Source organism: Eupeodes corollae, chromosome 1 (assembly GCF_945859685.1).
Source record: "Eupeodes corollae chromosome 1, idEupCoro1.1, whole genome shotgun sequence".
NCBI lineage: Eukaryota > Metazoa > Arthropoda > Insecta > Diptera > Syrphidae > Eupeodes > Eupeodes corollae.
In genome coordinates this window covers 233,075,173-233,099,906 of record NC_079147.1, presented here as the reverse complement: position 1 = coordinate 233,099,906, position 24,734 = coordinate 233,075,173, and the positions used below count along the sequence as shown (strand labels likewise).

General features: G+C 36.1%; 1 protein-coding gene across 1 annotated transcript in view; it reads right to left on the bottom strand.

Moving 5' to 3' along the window:
* Positions 1-24,464, bottom strand: part of LOC129943442 (7SK snRNA methylphosphate capping enzyme bin3) — a 262,476-nt gene extending 238,012 nt beyond the window's left edge. Inside the window, exon 1 of the mRNA XM_056052889.1 lies at positions 24,219-24,464. The gene's annotated coding sequence lies outside the window, so the exon portion shown is untranslated. The remainder of the gene's footprint in view (positions 1-24,218) is intronic.
* Between the last annotated feature and the right edge of the window lie 270 nt (positions 24,465-24,734).

The window sequence follows — 24,734 nt, the reverse complement described above, 5'->3', positions numbered from 1 at the left end:
TAGCAAGGGACGAACTCTGTGAACCAACCACATCTTCACGATGTAAACGGCTGTTGAAAGTAAAAATCTTTTTAAGATCGCCTTTTTCAGAACAGTTTTTAGCAAATTGTCTTGCACAATTTGTAGGTAAACTTCTTTGGTCATAATCTCATCAATTATCACCAAGTTACCAACACCTTGAGTGGACATACAGCCCGATACTATAACACCACCACCATAATGTTTTACTCTTTTGAGGGACTTTTTTGGATCCAGAGCTTCATTTGGTCTTCTCCATACCTTTGTTTCGTCTAAAAAAATTACCTTGTCCCAGAAGTCGAGATCCTTATTTTTATATTCAGCGGCAAATTTTAATTTTTTCTTTTTATTTATTTCACTGATAAATGGCTTTTTTCTAGCCACACAAGATTTAAAACCACCTTGTATTGTATTGTATGGATGTATTTAAAGACTCTTCTAACGTTGCAACGATCTTTGGTGCGCTTTGAAACGGCTATTTTTTAATAATACCTTTAACCATTCGTTTACCCCTGGCTGATAGCTTCCGAGGACGTCCATACCTTGGCTTATTTTTAATACGTTTCTCCGTTTCAAATCTATTTATCACTTTTTGAATGTTTGCTTTGCTTCTTCCAACTAATTGCCTAATTTCTGAATATGGCTTTCCATCCTCATGGCACTTTACTACCTTTCTTTCCTCTAAAGTAAATTATTTTCTTCCCACTTTGCAAAACTTCTTCTGATGCTCACGTGTTCATGTTGCTTACATAAACCAAGGCTTCATAATGTTCTTGGTTAACGTAATTAAAAATCCCTTATTTTGCAGAGAGAACATAAATGATAGAACACTTTTGCGGTGTTCATTTTCATTTTGTGTGACATATTTGCTTGTGTGTGAATTGTTCTCAATTTTGACGTCGTTGACAAAAATATTAGTAGTTTTTACTTACGTAATTTCTTGACCTAGGGAAAAAATAAGTTTGCGTATCAAGACTTTTGCTGCTCACTGTACATGCATTGAATTATTTCTTTAAATTTCAATAAACATAATTTTAATACTTATTCTTTTTAATTAGAATTCTTTGAACAAATTGCTTATGATTAAGAAAATACAGGTATTAAGAGTTTAAGTTAAAATTGAATTTTTAAATGTCAGCAATTTTCAACACTCGCTTTATATTTTTGGCACAGTATTTAGACAACACTGTCCTACTGTATAACTATATGAACGCATTTGAAAAACTCCACCCACCACCGTTTCAAGTATTCCAAATCGAAATTTTAATGGGCAATCCATGTGACACACACAAAAGTAGTAACTGCTTTTTTTGTTGTTTTTGTTTTTGCTATCACGTTGTGTCATTTTCGCATAATTAAAAGTTAAAATTACCTCGAAGTTGTTTTTGTGTTTTTGGCGGCTGCTACTGATGGTGAAATTTGAACACTGAACAACGTTAATTCTTAATTAAACGATGGCGGCAGCACCCTGGGTAAGGAGGAGAAACAAGACTCATCGGGCCAAAAGAAAGCAAAGTGTATATCTAGAACTATGTACACACATACAGAATATCCTTTACCATTGTGCCATGTTTTAAGAGTTTGTAGTTGCATTTAGAAAAATACACTTTAAAGTTCAAATATTGCTCCACTAAAGCTTTAAGCATTGATAAATCGTTAAAAAATTCCGGCCAGACTTAATGTATTTGAAATTAAAAATATTTATCCAGCTCCAGTTTACGAGACTATTGGAAAACCTCTTATGTACACTTTTTATCTAAAGGCGTTTGAGATTTTGTCGCCTCCTGGCAGCCATTTTCTTTTGGTGACATCTGTCAAATCTTATTATTCAGTTGTTTAAGCCAAATCATCAAGGCAAGTTATAAGATTAAACAGCACGTTCAAATGATAAGAAACGTTACGCGCATTGCGCCCATTTAACAGTAAACGTGGTGGCCCTTCACAGTCTACTCTTCAACGTTTAGTGGCCAAATTTGAGACGAACGGTTCAGTAAACAATCATCTAACTCCCGCACGTTCAAGGAACGCAAGATCAACTCCCGTACGTTCAAGGAACGCAAGATCGGCCGAGAATATCGAAGCCGCCGCGGTCCGTGAAAGTGTACAGCAGAACCGAGGCAGTCTATTCCTCAATGTGAACAAGAAGCCATTTTGCAGACTTCAACTTGGTGAATTTTGCTTCGGAACTTGGGCCTACACCCGTACAAGATCCAACTGACCCAAGAGCTCAAACTTTACGACTAAAGACAACGCCTTTTGTTCGCTGACTTGGCTTCGAATCGTTTGGAAGAGGACCTCAACATTGGCCGGAAAATCATCTTTAGTGACGAGACGCATTTTTGGATTAACAAGTGTCGACACCAACCCCAGTCGAGGTTCACCAGGTAATAATGTATCCTCAAAAAGTTACGGGGCCTATTATGTAAGACAACTAAGAGCAAAGTTGAGTTGTAATCCGGCAATCGGTATTACCGATCACAACTAGTTGACTGTCACAAGTCAACCAGTAGTCAACTAAAAAATGGTTGACTTTTTAAATGTGTTCGGGGTATTATGTAAGCCAGTTGAGTTGTCTCTCAGTTGTGATTGTTGTCAAAATTCAGCAACTGATATTTGCTAGTTGTGTAGTGCATTTGTGTGTACAAAAAAATTACGGTAGGCATCAACAGTTCATTGAAAACCAATTTTTTTTAAGAAAATGGAGAAAAAAATGTAAGTTTTACAAATAATAATATAAACATCTGTACAAAATTAATTTTTTTAGATTAAAAATAGCTAAACCTGCCCAATTCAAAATACTAAAGATGGCATATACACTTACAATCATGACATTCAGACTGTAGTAACCTTTTCTATTTAAATAGAGATGTTGAAGATTTTTTTTGGTGCTATGAATCGAACATGAGTTCCATCGATGCATCCTATTACTCCAGGAAATCTGGTTTTCTGGTAAAAATGAATTTTTGATAAATTCATCTCATCATTTGTCATACGAGCCTTAATCCATTGTGGACAGATAAGTTCTTCTACTACTTCTAGCACTTCTTTTAACACTACCGAAACTGTTGGCTGAGCAAGGCCTAAATTGAAATTATCACCACTGCACTTTTGGTAAGTTCCTTCTGCCATGAAACGTAGGGCAGTGCAGAGTTTGAGAATTGGTGGGATTGCGGAGGAACGCTGTGGTTGTTTCAAATGATCTTTGATTTCATTTAGCACAAACAAATGCGTCTTTGTTGAGTCTAAAATAACTTATAATTTTGAAACAAAACAAAGACATTAAAATCAACACTCATCAAAGAATTCCTTTATAAATAATACTTTTTGTTTGGAAGTTCCAATGGATTGGAGTGATCTCGAATATTTTATCTCATCAGCGCAACATTCAGGGGATTTTCTTCTTCCGAATTTCCAAGAAACAAATCAATAGAACTCTCCATTTCCTATTATTTTGTCTTTTTTATAAAATTTTGCCCTGAATTCAAAATTTTGAAATTTCTACGTATTTTACTTTACACAGCTGATTTTGACACGAAACAAGCACATAAAAGTAGGCAACGTATTTGGTCAACTCAACTGAAAAAAGTTGTCTCCCATAATACCATTTTTTTTTGCAGTTGTCTTCAAATTGAGTTGTCTTGATTACAACTCAACTAAGTTGAGTTGTGATCCATAATAGGCCCTTACAGTTGGGTTGGGTGTGGGTTTGGGCCGGTGCACAGTACGTCGATCGTATGGGGAAAGTGGACAAAATTCTATTTTCCGTAGTTAAGTTGATTTTTAGTAGCAAAATTGTTTTAAATGCAATAATTAAGGAGTTGCTCCAAAATTCGCTTCATATTTACGCCCCCTGCAACGCCTACTTCTGAATATTAACTATATCTCAAGATTGATTTGAACATTTTGATTGAAAATTAAGGATTTAATTTTGTAGCTAAGTTTAGAAGCACATACATCCGAGTCAGATTGTTCAATATCTTCAAAACTAGAAGTAAAAGAAGACGAATAGGTATTAATGCATTCGCTTCTTTTGAGGTATTGAGCGATTTCTTCTCGATCTTCCTTACATAATCTCAGCTCTTTTTTCTAATATGAGAAATTTAAGGATCGGACCTGAGAAGCAAGATCGTCAAAATGTCTTGGTTTGTGTTAACTCGGGATGACTTTCTTACGTGACCAAGCTGTTTTTTTCGGTATTCCTTATGTGTTGCTTCAAGCGCTTGTTCGAAGAGTAAACCAATTGGGATTTCGAAAGCCTGGTCCATGAATTAAAAGTTTATGCACACTTATTGGCACGTAAAGCTCTAAATATAATTCCCTTACTTCAGCGAGTAATACAAAGAATTGACTTATATCAATAGTTAGTCTTGAAACCAAAACTCTCAAGACTATTAAAAATTGGTACAAGTCCTTCATCAATTCCTGTAATTTCCGACGTTAACTGGTTGTTCTTGAAAAATCTCCTTGCTGTATTGCCATCATTTGTCGAACCGAAACTAGGCTTAGGATTGTCGATATTAAGGCCCAATTGTGTTTTAAACATGGTTTGAATTGGGTTTTTTTCTTTCATCAAACACTTTCTTGTTTTGGGAGTTTTTCCCAACCCGCCATGATTTAAATGGAAGTCTGTACGGTATATGCAACAAGCATTATAATCCAAATCGGAAGTTTTCTTTTAATACTGGTTTTTCATGCACTTGCACCAAATTCATTTCCTTAGGAGTTGCTCCACAAAGAAAACATTTTGTTGCACAATTGGTTTTTTGATAAAATGTTACATATGCTTCCATCAACCATTGTAAATATCAACTTAAATGGAATGTTTAAACTATAGCCGTTTTTGGTTATGGTCTTGGAAGTGAGTTCTAAAATAAATAAATTTACCGATCTGAGATTTCATTTTGGTTTCATCATTTCTTACAAGCTCTGGGCATTCCTTAATGAACATGAACTTAATCGGACGGCAGAACATAGTAGAAGAACATCGAAGATTTTTTCATAATTCAGCACTGGTACTTTCTTCAACCAATTTTAAAGGTGATAATGCTATCAAAAAAGGATACTCATTTGTGTTTTTCGAATCGGAAAAAAATTGTTCCGCTTTGTCGGAAGTTCTGCCCATAGCCTCATTTACATGTGAGAATGGCACGTGTGTCGCCCTTTACTTCAGAAATATCGGCAATACTTTCAACAGTTTTTTCGAGAAGCTGAAGGAACTTCTTCTTCAACAGAGGCGGTGGTGTTCTCTCCTTTTCTTTGGAAGCATTTGCTTTTTGAAATTTCTTAACTTATATAAACCAGGAAATAACTCCGTATAAAAGTCATTAACTACAGATCTCAATATATTATATTTTTTTTCGGAAAGATCAAGGTCTAAGTATAGAGCTAACGTATCTTTAAGTGTTAATGTTTTTTCCATCTTACAAGAATCAATTTCATTACCAGAGGAATGTTCGGAAACTTCCGGAGCGAAGCTCAGATGAATTGCAGACTAAAAGATCCGCAATTCTTCTTTTTTCGTCCATAATTTACGCATTTAAAAATGGAGTTTGGGGTCTGCCCCGACTAGTTTGTTGTCCATCATTAGACGGTACTCGGTAAGTGATTTAAAATGCTGACAGGAAGTGTAAAATTATTATTAAGCCAAGCCTCGTGTCGCTTCTTGAAAAGAGTATGATTCCTTGAACATATCTTCTATTTCCGTTCTTAGTAATCCAAGTTTTTAATTTTGGACCTAATAAACGGTGATTTTTTAGGAGCTTGAGAACTTTAAAAAAAAAACGCATAAAATTTGCAAAATCTCATCGATTCTTTATTTGAAACGTTAGATTGGTCCATGACATTTACTTTTTGAAGATAATTTCATTTAAATGTTGACCGCGGCTGCGTCTTGGGTGGTCCATTCGGAAAGTCCAATTTTGGGTAACTTTTTCGAGCATTTCGGCCGGAATAGCCCGAATTTCTTCGGAAATGTTGTCTTCCAAAGCTGGAATAGTTGCTGGCTTATTTGTGTAGACTTAAGACTTGACGTAGCCCCACAAAAAATAGTCTAAAGGCGTCAAATCGCATGATCTTGGTGGCCAACTTACCGGTCCATTCCTTGAGATAAATTGTTCTCCGAAGTTTTCCCTCAAAATGGCCATAGAATCGCGAGCTATGTGGCATGTAGCGCCATCTTGTTGAAACCACATGTCAACCAAGTTCAGTTCTTCCATTTTTGGCAACAAAAAGTTTGTTAGCATTGAACGATAGCGATCGTCATTCACCGTAACGTTGCGTCCAACAGCATCTTTGAAAAAATACGGTCCAATGATTCCACCAGCGTACAAACCACACCAAACAGTGCAGTTCTTGAACGGCTTCTGGTTGCTCTTCACTCCAAATGCGGCAATTTTGCTTATTTACGTAGCCATTCAACCAGAAATGAGCCTCATCGCTGAACCATAAATCGGACGCAAGGCGCGAAACACATGTCGAACCGAACACTGAATTTGGTAATAAAATTCAATGATTTGCAAGCGTTGCTCGTTAGTAAGTCTATTCATGATGAAATGTCAAAGCATACTGAGCATCTTTCTCTTTGACACCATGTCTGAAATCCCGCGTGATCTGTCAAGTACTAATGCATGAAAATCCTAACCTCAAAATCAAAAATCAAAAATCAACCTTTATTACGTTTTATTGTAACGGGCCAATTATTTACCCTGAAGTCAATCAAAATTGAAGCTAGAATATTTTCAATTCGCGATTTTTTGTCGAAAGAAGTCCATTTTTCATACATTTGTTGATTTTTAATGGTTGGACCTACAAAACGTTAAATTGTTTAAAGGTTAGCAAAAAAGTAACATGGAAACTTTGCTTTTCCGCAAAGAAAAAATGGTAATACGACATATCTACATTCCAAGTTCTTTAAAACTTTCTAAAACTTTTTTCAAAAGCTTATAACTATTTGTTTCATTGGAAATTGGACCACTCGGATCCGTGCCACCGTAAAACCCCCTTATTTCGGGTTGCTTGTATGACTTTCGTAGCAAGTGCTTGAATCGTTTTAAAATGTTGGCATAACATCGGTTCTTCACGGAAGAAGTGCGTAAAAGATTGATTAAAGCATGGCCAGCGTAGCACGATGTGCCATCCTGTATGAACTAAGGTCCGATCGTCTAAAACCATAACTGAAATTTGACTAAACAAAAAATCAAGCTGAACATGGCTCTGCAATGCCCAACTTTGTTCCAAGACTAATTTTCCAAAATAAATAGTTAAATGATGCCACAACGTCACAATCTGAGCCAAACTGTAACCCTGTGGATACATTTGATTCTCATATAGAACGTGAAAGTTTTACTATTACGATCCTAAGAAGCGACAACTATGTTTGTCAGCTTAGCCGCCATGTCGAGATGAAAACGAGCCTCTTCAGAAGAGTTTTTTTTTGTAAAAGTTGTCCGAATCAAGCTACTCTGAACCTCTAACTGCGATAGGATAAGAAAGCGGATAGATATCCGCCTTCAATTGTTGAGTGAATTTTATTTTGTAAATGATTTATTCAAGGTCTTTGTTTAGAATTTTCCTAGGGCTAATATGTGTACGAGGGTTACTCCTTACATTTCTGGACTAATAATGGAAAAACAAAGAATTACGATTAAAATTAGTTTTACTGTTTTCAAAATATTCTCCATGAAGAGCAATAAACTTTTGCATGAGTTTGAACCAATAAGCACCAAGTAGCACTTTTTCCACTCCGATTGAGGTACCTCCAAAACATTGTTTTTGAATGCATCAAAGGCTTCTTCAGTGGTCGAAAAACGGTGTCCGTGCATTTTGTTTGATGTGCGGGAATAAAAAAAGTGTTTGGGTGTCAAATCAGGACTGTACCGCGGATGGTTTGATTAATTTGATGTTTTGGCTGGTCAAAAATTCCTTCTTCTTGTTTTTTTTTTTCGAATTTCTCCGATGACTTCTGGCAAATATATTGTCGTATACCATTGAGAATTGGCCGGCTTGCGTTGCTCTAACGCTAGTTTCGCCACGTGACCGGTAATGCCGAAGAAACAGACAACCATTTGCTTCGATGTGATTCTTCCGCGAAGAACTTTTGTTGGATTTGGCTCGTCTTGGAAGAGCCATACAGTCGATTGCTGTTTTGTTTCGGACTCGCACTCATAGATCCATGATTCATCACTATCGTGTAGATATTATACACACCCTTTGATGCATCTTGAACGTATTTTTCAGATTATGCGGGATCCAAAAAATCTTTTTCACGGCCAAATGTTCATGTAATATCTTATTGATGCTAGTCATACTAAAGCCTCTATCTCACGATATGTAATATGTCGACCTTGCTTTATCGGTTCATGCACAGCATCGATATTTTGTGGCACTACAACCGATTTTGAGCGGACGACAACCATGATTGAATTCGTTATACCAGTTTTTTGTACAGTGCTATAGGATGGTGCTTTATCGCTGTAGAAAGAATTGAGTTAATCGAGGCACTTTTGTCTTGATAATCCACGTCGAAAGTTATGAAAAATAATCGCACAAAAATGTTCACGAGTTAATTCCATTCTTGCCCGAGATGAATTTTCCAAGTTACTGTCAACAACATAAATCGAACTCAAGCGAAACATTTTCTGTAGAAGGTTATGGTTAAAAATGTCAAACTTTCCGTTGAAAATGTCAGATGGCGCCTGGCAACACTGACTGCTACCTAGGCTAGAAATATAAGTTGCAACCCTCGTATTGTGTAATGCGGAGCTGTTGAAATCAATGGAATAGGTTAGCTTGGAGTGGCTGTCCAGATGTCATTGACCCACCTAGACCCCAAGGGTCCATTGTGATACCACTAATGAGGTTATCAAAACAATGGATTGAGTCTAACACTTTCGGTTTCAGCAGCCGTGGACCTTGAGTGTTTGCAGAGCTTTGCGCAGACATGGTGGGTGCAACGCATTGTTTAAACTATAGAAAACTCAATTTTTAATCAATTTTTCAATAGTTTAAAACTTTTTTCAAACGTAAAGCGACTTAGTTCGACCCGTGGGGGTATGATATTAACTTGTCATAATTGGAAGCATTAAACAGCATTCCATAATGATTTAAAAAGAAACCATTAGATGCCCACAAACCTTATATCAACAACACTATTATTTGTTCTACAAAAGAAAAGTTCTAAAGCTCTAGAACAACAACCAAACCTTAAAAGTGTCTCTTCTTTAAAGTTATCCTACTTTATTAAATTATATCGGATTTTATACAACACTACTATTATCTGTACTTTAATAGTTAGGAGAGGATCTAATTTAATGATTACAAAGTAAATCAATATGTTTTCCCTGTTCCACACTTAAATCAAAACTTTATCAAAATATAATAATGTTTATACCATACATATTGTGTTCATATAAGTTCATAAGCGAACATTTATATAAACATACATATGTACAAGTATATCTATCTATAATGTGTATAATTATTATAACGATAACGATAGCTGCCTGCAGAATGAAGCCATTATAACGCCCGAACATTTAATTAGGGAAACTACCCGAAATATGTATTTATTTATGTATGTAACCTGATAAGGAATCATCATCAGGCATTTTGAGTTGGAACGTTATTCGGATACCGGAATTGATTTACACAAACCTCATTAGTCATACCTGTCGTTTAGGGAATACCACGATAGAAAATTAAAGCTATTTCAAAAATAAATTAATAAATATTCATAAGAATATTATAGAATTATAGTGAGGAATTTTAAATACCAATATATCAAATGCCTGCCTTACTTTACTTTATATAGATTGGTGTTAGTATAGTACAGAAAAACGTTTATATTTTGTATGTAATATTTATCAGAAAGCTAGAACTTAATTCCTTTAAGATTGTAACAAGAATAATACAAAATTATTATATTTCATAATACATTATTTTAAACAATAACTTGCTTAAACATTTAACTTTTATTGATAAAAATGGAAATCCTTATGACTCGTCTAAAATAAATGTTCTTCTTTACAAGTGGAAAGTTTAAAGAAAACTTCTTTATACCTTTTTCAAATTAAGTTTTAATATTCACAAAAAATATACAAACATTTAAGTTCAATGTTTTCAGTGGTTTGATTCAAATTTAAAAAAAAAAACTATAGATCAATAAATAAAAGTTAATCAAACTTATCACAGGTCCCGACGTAAAAGATTCAGAGAACCAACCCTGACAAAAAGTATCATTGATTTCATCATACAAAAGAAATTGCTACGGAATAAGAAGATCTTGAAAAGCGGTATCACTAGCTTTGTATAAACAAAAAGTTTGGCAGTTTTTTCTAAGAGCATTAAGTTTTATCGAAGTTTAAACTAAACTAAATTAAAAAGGAAATAATAAGTCTAATTAACATTGCTTACAAAATCCTCTCACCGTACAACCTGATAGGTCCTTATCAGTGTGGTATTAAGCTAGGAAAGTATATAGTCGATCAGCTGATACAGCATTTACAGGGACGAGTTGTATAGAGCCATATCTAATTTTGGCATCCCTACCAAACTCGTCCGTTTGGTGCAGAATGGACCATGGAGAATTCGCCCTGCTCAATAAAGACAACTTAATAGAACCTTTCGCATTCAAAAAGAGCTTTAGACAAGGTGATGGGCTCTCATGTGATTTATTTAAAATCGTACTTGAAACAAAACTAGAGGCACTATCTTTTAAAAGTCCGTCCAATTGCAAGCATGTGCTGATGATATTGACATAATTACGCTAGCAAAACCACTGCGTAAGCTTTCTCATCTGTCCTACTCCCTCGTTCCGAGAGGATGGAAAACTGCATTTATCCAGCCCTTCCCATTCCTCACCCTCTATTACCGACCGATCGCACTTACGTACCTTCTTTCCAAGGTCATGGAAACGCTGATTAATTATCAGCTGAAGAAATATCTCGAAGATCGAAAGCTTCTTTATGACCGACAAAACGGCTTTCGTAGCAATAGGTCCACTGGTGATCTCATGGTTCATGTCACCGAACAGTGGAGCAAATCTTTACATCGCTTTGGAGAAAGTAAGATTATTGCACTTGATATTTGATAAGCATTTGATAGGGATTGGCATCAGGCTCTCTTATTGAAAATGCGTGCTTTCGGTTTTCATGAATCCCTGCTTCATTGGATTAGTAATTAACTTTCGGATCGTTAAATACTAATAGTATTGGATCTAATAACCATAAAATAAATGCTGGTGTGCCTCAGGACTCTGTTCCATCTCCAACACTCTTTCTCTCATTTTTATTAATGATCTGCTGTCTGCAACATCTAATCCCATACATTGTTTCGCTCACGATAATACTCTTAGCTTTTCATATTCGTTTTCAGACTCACATCCCTCTTCTTCGGATGTGGAACTGCAACGACAAAATGTGACAAGATCATTAAATTCCGACCTAAACAGCATTGTTCAATGGGGATTAAGAAACCGCGTGGAATTTAATTCTTCAAAAACCCAATGCTGTCTTGTATCGTTAAAGCGAGATATACCCCCATTGCCATTATCCATGGATGGCATTTGCATCGAGGAAACTAAACATATCGATATTCACGGTATGTGGGTCACCAACCACCTCTTGTGGAACGATCACGTAAGCGATGTCAACAAAACTGTCGCAAAGTGTTTGGGTTTCCTTAGGCGATGCAAGAAATATTTCACCCCTTCTGATCTGGCTTGTATCTACAAGACCTTATATTCGTCCAAAGCTTGAGTATAACTCCCATCTCTGGGATGGTGCTCTTGCAACTTGTTTAAGCCTCTTGGATAGTATTGAACGTAGAGCATTTAAATTATTAGATGATAATATCATCATAAGTTCATTTATTTCGCTTGAACATCGTCGTAAGGTCTCTTAAGGATTATACTCTAGTGAAATAGCCAGGTGCATTTCTCCCCTTAAACAGTTCAATAGTAATACCCTCGAGCCCAATTTCGGCCGTACTGTCAAATACAGAGATTCGTTCTTTAGCCGTACTATGCGAATGTTGAATGCCTTACCACACTCTGCTTTCGTAGTCATTGCAATATTCAGGAATTCAAAACCAATGTGCACCGACATCTCCTTTTAAACCCTCTCTCCTCTTCCTAGTGCTCACACTGTGCCTCTGAATGTTAAAGGTAGTAATATCCCCTTGAGTGTGTGCTTATTATAAAAAAAAAAGGACCTACAACACCGAAGTTTCGATAAATACATCACCATCGACAGACGTAGCTTTTATGTAGTTAAGGACTTCGTCTACCAAGGCTCCACTATAAACGCAAAAAACAACACCGGCGCTAAAATCAAACGAAGAATTACTCTTGCTAACCGCTGTTTCTTTGTTTCAATTCAGTAGCAAAGCCCTTTCTCGAGGGACCAAAGTGTCCTCATATAAGACCGTCATCATCCCCGTCCTGCTATACGGTGCAGAAGCATGGACCATGACAAAAGCGGATGAAAGCGCCTTGGGTCGTTTCAAGAGAAAAATTCTCTACGTTATACACGGTCCCGTATGCATATAAGGTGAGTAAACGAGAAATTGGAACGACAAGCTATACGGGCTTTACAGCTGAGTTTCCTACTCAAAATACAAAGCTCTTCCCGAGCACATATCTAATATGTATAAATATCGTCAAAAACTTACGAAAATTCTTCAAAGAATATTTCATCGCAGTTTGAGTACACATGAAAATGAATATCAAAGTGTTCTTTTCACTTATAAATCAAAGTAGAAAATCATTTATTGATTCACAATCTAGGAAAAGATTCAACGTCATTAAACCAGGTCCCTATACGTTTAAGCAAATAAATAAAATAGTAGGAAAGAAATATCCTCTAAATGGTGGTCTACAACCCGATGGCAATTCCCTATCGTGTGACAGAGAAAAGGTTACTGCCTTTACTAATAAATTTAAAAGCAATTTCACTACTAACCTTCCCGTTCACCTGCCCGACTTTCTGGCTAACGTCAAAAGTGAGGTTTCGAGACTAACTTCTCATCTCAGTCGCCTGAACCCCTCACAACAATCTTTGAGGACAACTCGTCAGTCTTCACAACTATCGACGACTCCTTTATCAATCCATTTGATATCTTTGAGACAATCCAATGTAAAAGCACCAAAATTGGACCTGATAAAATGTCCAATTTTGTCATAAAACGACTTCCGTCCATTGCTCTTATTTTCCTCACAATAATTCTTAATAACTGTATCAACAACAGTTATTTCTCCCGACAAATGGAAAATAGCAAAAATATTCACAATCCCCAAAAAGCCAGGAGCAAATAGTGTTAATGACATTCGCCCTATATCCTTGCTTCCTAATCTCAGCGAACTTCTTAAACCGCTGATCCTCAGAAAACTTCGCTCACTAAGCCAATCACTGGGTCTAGTGCAGCACAACCAGTTCGGCTTCAAAGCTTCAACACATTGTTGAAGCTTCACGCTGACACATCTTATGGTTTTAACAAAGACCAAACGACTATAACCTGCTTGCTTGATATTAACAAAGCATTTGATTCCGTTTGGAAAGAAGGTCTGGTCTTTAACCTGAAATCTTTTCAATTTCCTGCCCACCTTGTCCGATCAATATCCCACAAACAACGACACTTATATTTGCTGACGACTCAGTAACGTACAATACCTCTAGGAGTCCTCAATTAGCCCTCCGTAGAATAAAAGAGCACATTTTTAGACTCTAAAAGTATTACCTCCAATGGGGAATTAAGATCAACCCCTCCAAAACAGGACTAACGTATCTCAGAACAGCCTCAATGAATGGTTTAGCAAAAAAATGTAATCTGTTATATTTGACCCTCCCTGACAATACTATAGTAAGAACCAAACAAAGCATGATATATCTTGAAATCCCTTTATCTGAAAGATTTAAATTTAACCAACACGCTACATACACCTTTCGAAAGGAAAACGGTGCCAATAAATCCCACCTACATGAAGAAAATTCAAGTTTTTGAACGTAAGGTTCTCCGAGCTTGCACATTTCCCTATAGGAAACCAAATTCCGTCCACTTTTATAGCAAAACGCGTCTTGATGTAGCTGTTGCTAAGGAAAATACTAACCCATCCCAACCCTCTTGTTAATCTAATTACAGGCAACTCAACACCAGACCAGAGAGATGTGCTGTCCATAACTGATGCCCCTTGGAATATCGACAAACGAAAGCATCGGAACCTTGTACGTAACCGCCAGCCCGTGGCACAACAGAGGCTGAAGCAACCAGAGAAGCCCGGAATCCCTCCCCGGATCCGTTCCCTAACCCTACCCAACAACAACCTACAAGGACGCATGGTACTGCTCACACCATCCGCTACTAATCATCATTAAACACTAATTAAACTTAAAATGTTAGCCTCAGATATAATATATAAAAAATATATACTTTAAAACTTAACTAAATACCTAAGCAGAGCCCCTTCTGTGCTCGCAAATTCTTATCAATTTCAAAGCTCGTTTCTCCAAATTGTATAATCATAATTATCTTTGAGCTTATAATAAATACCATTAGCTGTACAGCGAAGTAGACTTAGTCAATAGTGTAAAAGTCCAACGACTGATATGGCTGGGTCACGTAGAGCACTTGGAAACTAATGCTCCGGCCCAGAAAGTCTTACAATCCACGCCTTTAGGACAGCGCAGTAGAGGAAGACCGCGGATCAAGTGGAACGCACTTGCGACATCTAGCTAGACGAGGCCCTAGTTCACACAGGTCTGTAGCGCCACCTTAAGTAAGTATGTAAGTAAGTAACGAAAATAATAAGTCGAATAAAATGAAACGTGTAAGTCCTTTAATTGTTTTCATGTGAAATTGTGGCGAAGCAAATAAAATGCAGTATTTAAGCCGCCTCGTAAGCCTAAGGTCTTATAAAACTGACTGGCCTTGAAGCTTCGACCAGAGAAATAAAAAAACACTAATTCTTCTGAGGCTGTACGATGAACTACTAATACGGCGATGTTTCGATGCCATCAGACGTCGTTGATGTGAGAAGTGTTCACGTGCGTCGTCGTCTTCCAACCGCGCTTATCATATGTTGCACCAAGCCTTTTAAAAGATTAAACAAAAAACGCAACAGTGATCTAATAACATTAAGGCGTCCCTTAAAATCTTTTTTAATGCTCACTTGCTTTGCGTATTTTCTTCATTAATTACAACAACTATTTTTAACGATAAACAAAATTAAGGAACACTAAAAATATAAGTATTTGTCATTTCACATTAGGAATTAGGTTTCTGTGTGCTAGTGCTTCTTTTGTTTTCATTTAGGGTCTGTGATATAAATTTATTCGTATTTGTAGCGTAATCAAATTAACGTCAACTTGATTCGAGGGACTCCAAAATAGAGTTGAATAATATTTACGATAAGCAAACATATCTTGACATAGAAAAGTCCCTTACTTGTACACTTTTCAAAGTTTAAACTGGTATTATAAACAGCGACCCTTTAAAATCATATCCAATCGATAATACGTGCTCAACTTTCTTTACCATTTAACTATACATAAATAATAATAAATACATTTTAAACAGACATCCAATAAAATCAATTGCTTGACTTTCAATACATCACAATAATTGCCATCCTTTAAAATAATACTTATCTCCCTTAATGCTCTCGGTCTGCTCTAAAAATACGATACTATACACTTCCATGAAACATAGCTTCTAATTGGCTTATAAATTATTTTATTATTTGTCCTTATACCTAAAGCATATGTACAGAAAAAAAAAAAACCAACTGACTCACCAACAGGCATCAATTCCACACCGATGATGCCTGCGACTTACAAAAAGAGAAAACATAAAAATAAAAACATTTTATCTTTTTCGTTACCTTTCCCTTTTTATAAGCTGGTCTCATCAAAAGCAAAACTCTTGCAAAAAAATAAGGATCTGCCCGCCACAAAAACCTACAAATTAATTAAGGGACATTCATTCGGCTGGATGCCTCTTTACATATAAATGCTCCTCATCCAACATTCTCAGCCTCAACCCTCAATACAACCAAGAGCACATTTCAACCAAGTAAAAACCCATCCAACGATAAAACAAAAATAAATTATCCCCAAGGGTATATTAAACTACAAGGTCATTGAAGAATGCCCAGAGAAGGAAGAAAAACACCATAGCACTGCCGTCGTCATCTTCATCGTCGTCGTCGCTGTCGTCATCGTCATCGCCATCGTCAGTCGTCTTTTCGTCTTTTCTATAGTCGTCATCGTCATTCGTATTCGTCTTTGGTGTTATGTAGGTACACCCTCATTACAAAATCAGGCAGACACTCCGTATTTACAACAACAAACAAGAGCAAGCAATTTAAATCAAAATAAGTGCAATACCCACCACCTACTACTCTCTATTAAAGCAAACCCAATTGCGAGAAGCACAATGAAATCACCTAACTAGAAGAAGAGGAACATTTTCTTAACTACCCTCCACACTAAGATTCGATAACATTGGTTTCGTGGATGTTTTTTTGGAATTTTAATTTTCATGCAAGGAACTATACTTGCAACAAAGCTGATTCTTTAACGGATTCTAGGTTGTGGAAAATCTTCAAATGTAATTACAAACTTCCGCAACAGAATAATTATGACCGCCTTGTTTACATTTTTATTTACTCATTTATTTATTTATTTTAGAGAGTGGATTGAGGAGAAAAAGACGTAGCGTGTTTGCGAGTTTTACCTTCATCAAAAACACAATACCGAGTAAGTTGGTGGTGTCTGAAATCGGAGGTGGATTAGCAGAATTTATAATTAAATAGTTTTAACTATAGGTATAGTGGCGCAACAATATTTAAGCTTTTGAGGCCAAATGTCACAGCACTAATTTCTATTTTTAATTGTTTAAACTTAAAGGACATCAAAAACCAATATTGAAGAAAACATTAACATACATAAATTGAAGCAATTTCTTTTTGTTTGCAAAACTCTGGTCACTTTATCTTTAATCAATAACAAACGTCTCAAAAATATATAAAAGTAAACGGTGATTTTTTAAGAGCTTGAGAACTTTAAAAAAAAAAAACGCATAAAATTTGCAAAATCTCATCGATTCTTTATTTGAAACGTTAGATTGGTCCATGACATTTACTTTTTGAAGATAATTTCATTTAAATGTTGACCGCGGCTGCGTCTTAGGTGGTCCATTCGGAAAGTCCGATTTTGGGTAACTTTTTCGAGCATTTCGGCCGGAATAGCCCGAATTTCTTCGGAAATGTTGTCTTCCAAAGCTGGAATAGTTGCTGGCTTATTTGTGTAGACTTTAGACTTGACGTAGCCCCACAAAAAATAGTCTAAAGGCGTCAAATCGCATGATCTTGGTGGCCAACTTACCGGTCCATTCCTTGAGATGAATTGTTCTCCGAAGTTTTCCCTCAAAATGGCCATAGAATCGCGAGCTGTGTGGCATGTAGCGCCATCTTGTTGAAACCACATGTCAACCAAGTTCAGTTCTTCCATTTTTGGCAACAAAAAGTTTGTTAGCATTGAACGATAGCGATCGCCATTCACCGTAACGTTGCGTCCAACAGCATCTTTGAAAAAATACGGTCCAATGATTCCACGAGCGTACAAACCACACCAAACAGTGCATTTTTCGGGATGCATGGGCATTCTTGAACGGCTTCTGGTTGCTCTTCACTCCAAATGCGGCAATTTTGCTTATTTACGTAGCCATTCAACCAGAAATGAGCCTCATCGCTGAACAAAATTTGTCGATAAAAAAGCGGATTTTCTGCCAAATTTTTTAGGGCACATTCACTGAAAGTTCGACGTTGTGGCAGATCGTTCGGCTTCAGTTCTTGCACGAGCTGTATTTTATACGGTTTTACACCAAGATCTTTGCGTAAAATCTTCCATGTGGTCGAATAACACAAACCCAATTGCTGCGAACGGCGACGAATCGACATTTCACGGTCTTCAGCAACACTCTCAGAAACAGCAATATTCTCTCCTGTACGCACTGTACGCATTCGTGTGGTTGGTTTAATGTCCAATAAAGTAAACTGAGTGCGAAACTTGGTCACAATCGCATTAATTGTTTGCTCACTTGGTCGATTATGTAGACCATAAATCGGACGTAAAGCGCGAAACACATTTCGAACCGAACACTGATTTTGGTAATAAAATTCAATGATTTGCAAGTTGCTCGTTAGTAAGTCTATTCATGATGAAATGTCAAAGCATACTGAGCATCTTTCTCTTTGACACCATGTCTGAAATCCCGCGTGATCTGTCAAATACTAATGCATGAAAATCCTAACCTCAAAAAAATCACCCTTTACAATACTACATAACTTGGATGGCTACTTAAGTAGGTAAAATAACAATACAAAAACAATAAACGAAAAATAATAAAGATTTAAATAACTAAAAAATTCATCAAATGCATGGCAAAAAATTAAGAGTAAACTTGGTTTCCCACCCTGGTGTATTAAGAAGTCCTCTTTTATTGACCAACTATAACAAAAGCAATACATCCAACAGCATGTACCAATCCTTATTCCATGATATCACAGCAGAACTAAGGTCAAATCACTGGAATATTGTATTCACCGACGGTTCCAAAGTCCAAGAAAGCACCTCCTTTGCATCAACGTACGAAAACGGTTCCCTAATATCCATAGGGGTATTAGATAATACCGCTTCCATTTTCACAGCTGAGGCGACAGCTATTTTACAAACAGCAAGGATTATCGCCAAACTTCCTGGCAAATTTGTGATTTGCTCTAACAGTCAGTAGGTGCTTCATGCAATTCAAAACCCCAATAATACGACAAATATTATCAGTAGATTAAGAGACGAACTTACAAAATACCCTAACAAGTTGAAATTTATGTGGATACCGGGCCATGTAGGAATTTTGGGTAACGAGCATGCTGATAAAGCGGCTAATGATGCTCATCTTTTCCCAGTCAAACTGGTCAAATTGCTGACGAAACGTGATGTATTACGAGAAGTTAAAGAACAAAAACTTACTGACTGGAACAACTATTCAAACTCATACAAATTCATCAATCTCATCAAATCCAAACCGATCTACCCAATCACCACCTTGAAGCAGATGAATACCGTTTTTGCCAGATTACGGCTGGGACACACAACACTCACACACCAACACCTTTTAAAAAAAGAAAGTCCACCAACCTGCCCTCACTGCCAATCACGGATAGACATTAAACACATCCTAGGAAAAGATATATGTAAATCCTTGACTTCCAACACCAGCGTTAACAACACATCATCCTCAACAACAGAAATCCTAAATAACTTTGATCCAGAAAACATTAAACAAGTATATAACTTCATAAAATTTAATAACTTTCATATTTGATTTGAAACTATATAAAGCACAACATATAAATTTAAAACTACCATTAATTTATCTATGTACATATTTACAAAATTAAAATTAAACGTATTCTATTTTTAAATTAAGAGTCAGTATCCCCAGGCAGCTAGTGCTCGTTTCTATTAACATGTAAATTTTAATATATTGTTAATAAATTATAATAATAATAAAATGTAAATGCTTTTGCCATAATCACAGCCTATAGTCGCCGTGTTATTGATTCAACAGTTTTATAAAAGTAAAAGACGGGGGTATATTTTCCCAAAATTCAGTGATCTTCGCTTTTTAACTGACTTTTGTTGGTTGGGTTGCAATTCTGCAATATTCGCTTTATTTTTTACCACAAATGATCGATGGGATTGAGGTCCGATTACTGAGATGGGGTCTTGTGCTGGTTTCTGGCATTATACAGCAACTATTCCTTCACAAAAAACGATGTGTGTTTTGGATCGTTATCTTGTTGGAAGTAAAAGGTACTAGAATTTTTTTCAAGCTGGTAAAGTCAGTTTTTCTGCAGACTGAGGCATATTTCTTTTAAAAACGTCCAAAAAATGTCCACTTGTCCATGATTGTCAATAAATTCAAAGTACCCAGTCCCATTTGAAACCATTGACCCCCATAACATAACATTTCCTCTACCATGCTTAACAGTCGCAAGCAAGTTTTCTTTCTTGAACTGAGTATTGGGCTTCCTCCAAACAATTTGCTTTGCGTCAGACCTAAATAAGTGAATTTTGGTCTCGTCCGAGAACAAAACATTGTTCCGGAAACTTTGGAATTTGTCGAGGTGCTTTTTATCGAACTCAAGACGTTTCGCTTATTAATTTTGGAAATAAAGAGTTTTTTTTTAAATCATTCTTCCGAAGAACACTACGAACAATTTCGGTTGAATATGATCTTTCAATAAATGTCGCAATTTCGTCCTCAAACTTTGGTACACTCGTTTTTCTTAAAATTACTCGTCCGTCTTTACTGAGAGAAGATTTTTTGTTCGTCCTCTTCCAGGTTTGTTTAGGTATAGTTGAAAGTTGTAAGTCACTAAATAAATAAATTAGATAGCGCAACAGTCCGTTGAGACCAAAAGCCTAGTGACCTACAACTCTCAACCATTCCTGTGTGCGAGTATTGTGGTCATGGATTGAGGGGACCCACAGTTTTAAACTAAATCAGATCTTTTCATTACAAAAATTACTCTTGGATAATTTGTCAATTCCTCGCAAGAGGCAGAACCCGTTAAAAAACTTAAGATGACATAGGCAGGTATCGAACCCAAGACATCTGGCATGACAATTCAACGCACTAACCACCTTGCCTCTGAGCAGAATGTGTCAATTCCTCGTCGTTCTCAGGAATTATTAAAGTCTTATGGCACAGTTTGGCGTATTTTGCATTTGGATCTACATCTACATCCAACTGAAACTAGCTGACTATTCACAAAGTCATAGATACGTCGCATGGGTGCTTGAACAACAGGCTGGGAAGGCCGAACAAAATTTTCTTCAGTGACGAAGAACATTTCTCACTCGGTGGGTATGTTAATAAACACAATTGTCGTATTTGGTGTTCTGAGAATCCTCAAGTATGTAATTGAAGAGAGGCCATTACATCCACAAGAAGTCACTATTTGGTGCGCTCTTTCTTCGGTCCTTAGGTGTGGTTAGACCTTACTTCTTTGAAAACGACTGGAACGACTGTTATAGGCTTTTTAAACCAAGTCTAAAACCGGTTTTCGCGAAATTATTGGTTTTCGCCGAAAAACTGCATCGAAAACTCAAGTTGTCACATACATTTTTGGTAAACCACAAGTTGGATATAAAACCTCTCAAAAACTAGTAGCAATTCAAAGTTGAATTAAACAAACAAACCTTTCGAAACATTCAGCGCTTAAATTAATGTAAACAAAACAGCTGATGTCTGCTGTCAAAACAAATATATCATTTTGAAATAAATTTGGTCGTGGTTAGTAATATTATTTATACAATTTCCTAACAAAATAAGAATTATTTCTTTTTGTTTTTTTATTTACAGAATATGGAAGAGAAAAAAAAACAAAAAAAGGAAACTTTGGGGGAGCTACGTTGCGGGAAAATTTGCCAATGTCGAGAATAAAAGCCCCGTGACTATTTTCGTCACTGGCTGTTCTTTTATGATCCTCCAAAGTTTCAAAAGCTCTTTGCTCCGCAAGTAACCGGAATTAACTATGGCTACTGGCGTGAAGACCCCAAAAACTAGGAAGTCTTGCTCAAAGTTCGTAATGACGTTTCCAAGGGATGCGTCTTGGAATTCGTAACCACAAATATTTTCGACGCTTTCGCTTACTACCTGTAGAAAGAATTTCCTATAACTCCGTTCAATCACAAGGTTTTGGGAGATATGAGATAGGAGATAAGTCAATTTGTGGAGAAGAATAAGTATGAAAGAAAAGATGGACAGCGATGCCAACATCAAGAAGATATCTCAGTGCTTTGGAGAAATCAGGCGAGTACTCAAATTAAGAAGCCAAAGAGATAGTCATGGAGAAATTGCACCCCATCATAAAAAGTTGAGTGATCAGTGTGATTTTGGTACGAATCTGGAACTAGGAGTTGATCTTTCTTCTCAACCCCGCCTATGAGTTGCTTGCAAGACTGCCACAATTTATATCGATTCTGAAGGTACATTTAGCTAACAGAAGCAATAGTCATAAGCTCGGTATTTTGCATTGAATTTGTTGTGAAAGAAGAAGAAAATGTTTGAAATAAAATTAATTTTTATTGTAACAGTTTTGTTTGTTGTTGATTCTATGATATATTTTCGAGACAATTAGCTTTGTGAATTCTTCGGACCGGTTGAAGTGAACAAAGAGGATTGTTGCAGCCAAGTGACCTTGAAGTTCTTGTTAGTACATGTCGTGAGCCCATTCCACCCGTCCCTAGAACAATACTAAATTTGACAATCGGTGTTAAACAAATTTAAATGTTAAATGAACACATGTAAATGATCAGTGTGAAGGATTTTCGGGTTTTCCAAAACTTTTAAAGACTATTACCGTCAATTCGTTGCGTTTATGGTCATATGATAACCTAATTTTGTTTGCCTGCTATTAAGAAATACGACTTGGAGAACATGCCACACAACTCGAGCGAATATGGCTTTTTTGCAACATACATTTCCTAGCCGCGTAATTGCTCATTGTGCCGATATCAAATGCACACCAAGATTATGCGATTTGACATCTCTGGACTTTTTTTTTGTGAGGCCACGCGAGATACCGTGTTTATGTCGATTTTAACTCTGGAGTGCTTAAAAACCAACATTCGGCAAATTATGGCTGAGATAGCGCCCAATATGTGTCAAAAAGTGGTCGAAAATAACCTTAAAAGAATCGATGCTTGTAACAAATCACGTTGTGGTGATTTAAATAATGTATTATTTCACAAATAACTATCAGCGTTCAAACTTTATAATAAAAAAGACATTTCATAAACAAAAATATTTTATACCTATCTGTTTTATTTACATTTACTTTTGAAACCGCAAATTGGATAACCCAGTACAACCCAATCACATCCCTTATAATTTTAATAAATATTTTGATGATTATATTTTCATCATTCCAAACCCATACATTTGCTGACTATCTGGCTACACACTTGCCATTCTAGACAATCAGCTAGTCTATTAAGAAATTTTAAACGTATGCAAACGTATTTGTTTGAACTAGACATGCTCTAGGCCTCCTCCAAAGTCTTAATCCTCTTCTGACTTGCTTTAAATTAGTTTGTGACAAATATTCATTATTTGCACTTTCACGTGGTTCGAAACAGCTTCAACTCAATGTCTTGTCTAAATAATTAACCAACCCTACCGCTTCCCAACATCTCATTTTCAACCCCCACCAACCATCAACCGGGTATTAAACAACCAATTTTAAAACTAAACTGATATGAATAGCTTAGAACGGTGCTCTCAGAGAACAAATAAAAACTTAAATAGGTACACAAGAAAACAGTATGTATGTACGTAGAGTAAATATAAATTATTAAAGTTATCAAACTATAATAAACGTGTATAATATAAAATAAACGTGAGACGTTGGTTCACTTCATTTGACACATCAACTTCAAGTACCACACTTCCTTAATGGGAACTTCTTAAACGTTTTTAAATACTGATTTCTTGATTACTGTCATAAAGTGCTCCACAGATTTATTTGCTTAGCCCTTTTGGTCTCAGGCCAATTCTCCTACACCCATTAAAAACAAAACAACAAAAATACCAATAGTACTTTATAGAACAGTCTTAATTTAAGGCTGTTTTACAATCAGCCAATACAAATTAGTTCGACTATGGAACACATTTTTTAACCTTTGCAAACGTTTTATAAATTGTGTTGTTTTTTCTTGAATTTAATTTAAGTTACAGTTCATAAAAGTGTCGTGACTCGTGTCGTCGTGTGGCCTATGGTCCAAGTCAAAATTGAATTTGAAATTTTAATCAAAATTTGTTTAGTAAATTTTTGTCTTGGCAACGCTGAGTCTTTCTTTACTCTCCTCTCTCTCTCGAACTCTCTTTCAAGTTCATTTCACGAAAACTGCATTTCCTAGCAAAAAAAAGTGCACGACAAGTCAATCACATAAACATACATTGGCAATACTGGTTATGTTGTTTCTTTTTTTCACTTTTTAAATCAAAATCTAGTTTTTCTTTATACGTCTCTTTTACTCCATCAAAAAGAGGACAAACATTGGTACATACTCCTATGCTTTCTACGCGAGTGAGCAGTACAGCTGAATATTAAATTAATATTTTAACAAATAATCACTTACCCTTTCTCACTTACTCCAATAGGCAAAAGAACACAATTTTTCACTGAAATATTTTCTTTTTTTAATAAAAAATTCAATTAAATTTAGTTCACTTGAAAAAGCAACAATATTTTATAGTTTAATTATTTAATTAACAATAAATTCACACACACAATTTTTATGCGAATGGAACGCCCTTAAAAAAATTTCACACGGGTTTTAAATATCCTCAGCGCGGAACTTAGTTGAGCAACGTCTGAAAACGAACTGTTCACAAGGACAAGCTAAGCTAGACAGAATTTTTGTTATCGGGTGGATTATAATAAGTCTATTGTGAATTGATCACAGTGAAGTTGGTTGAGTTTAGTTGAAATGTAATGGACGTGTTCGTTGAGTAGGTAGATTATTGAGAGTAGAACAATTTCGTTCAACGGTTGCAAGAAAAATATATATGCACATGTTTATTTTATGGGGTTTTTGGAAAAAGTAACATAATTTCACGTCCATTAAATTTGAACCATTTATTTTTTTAAATAT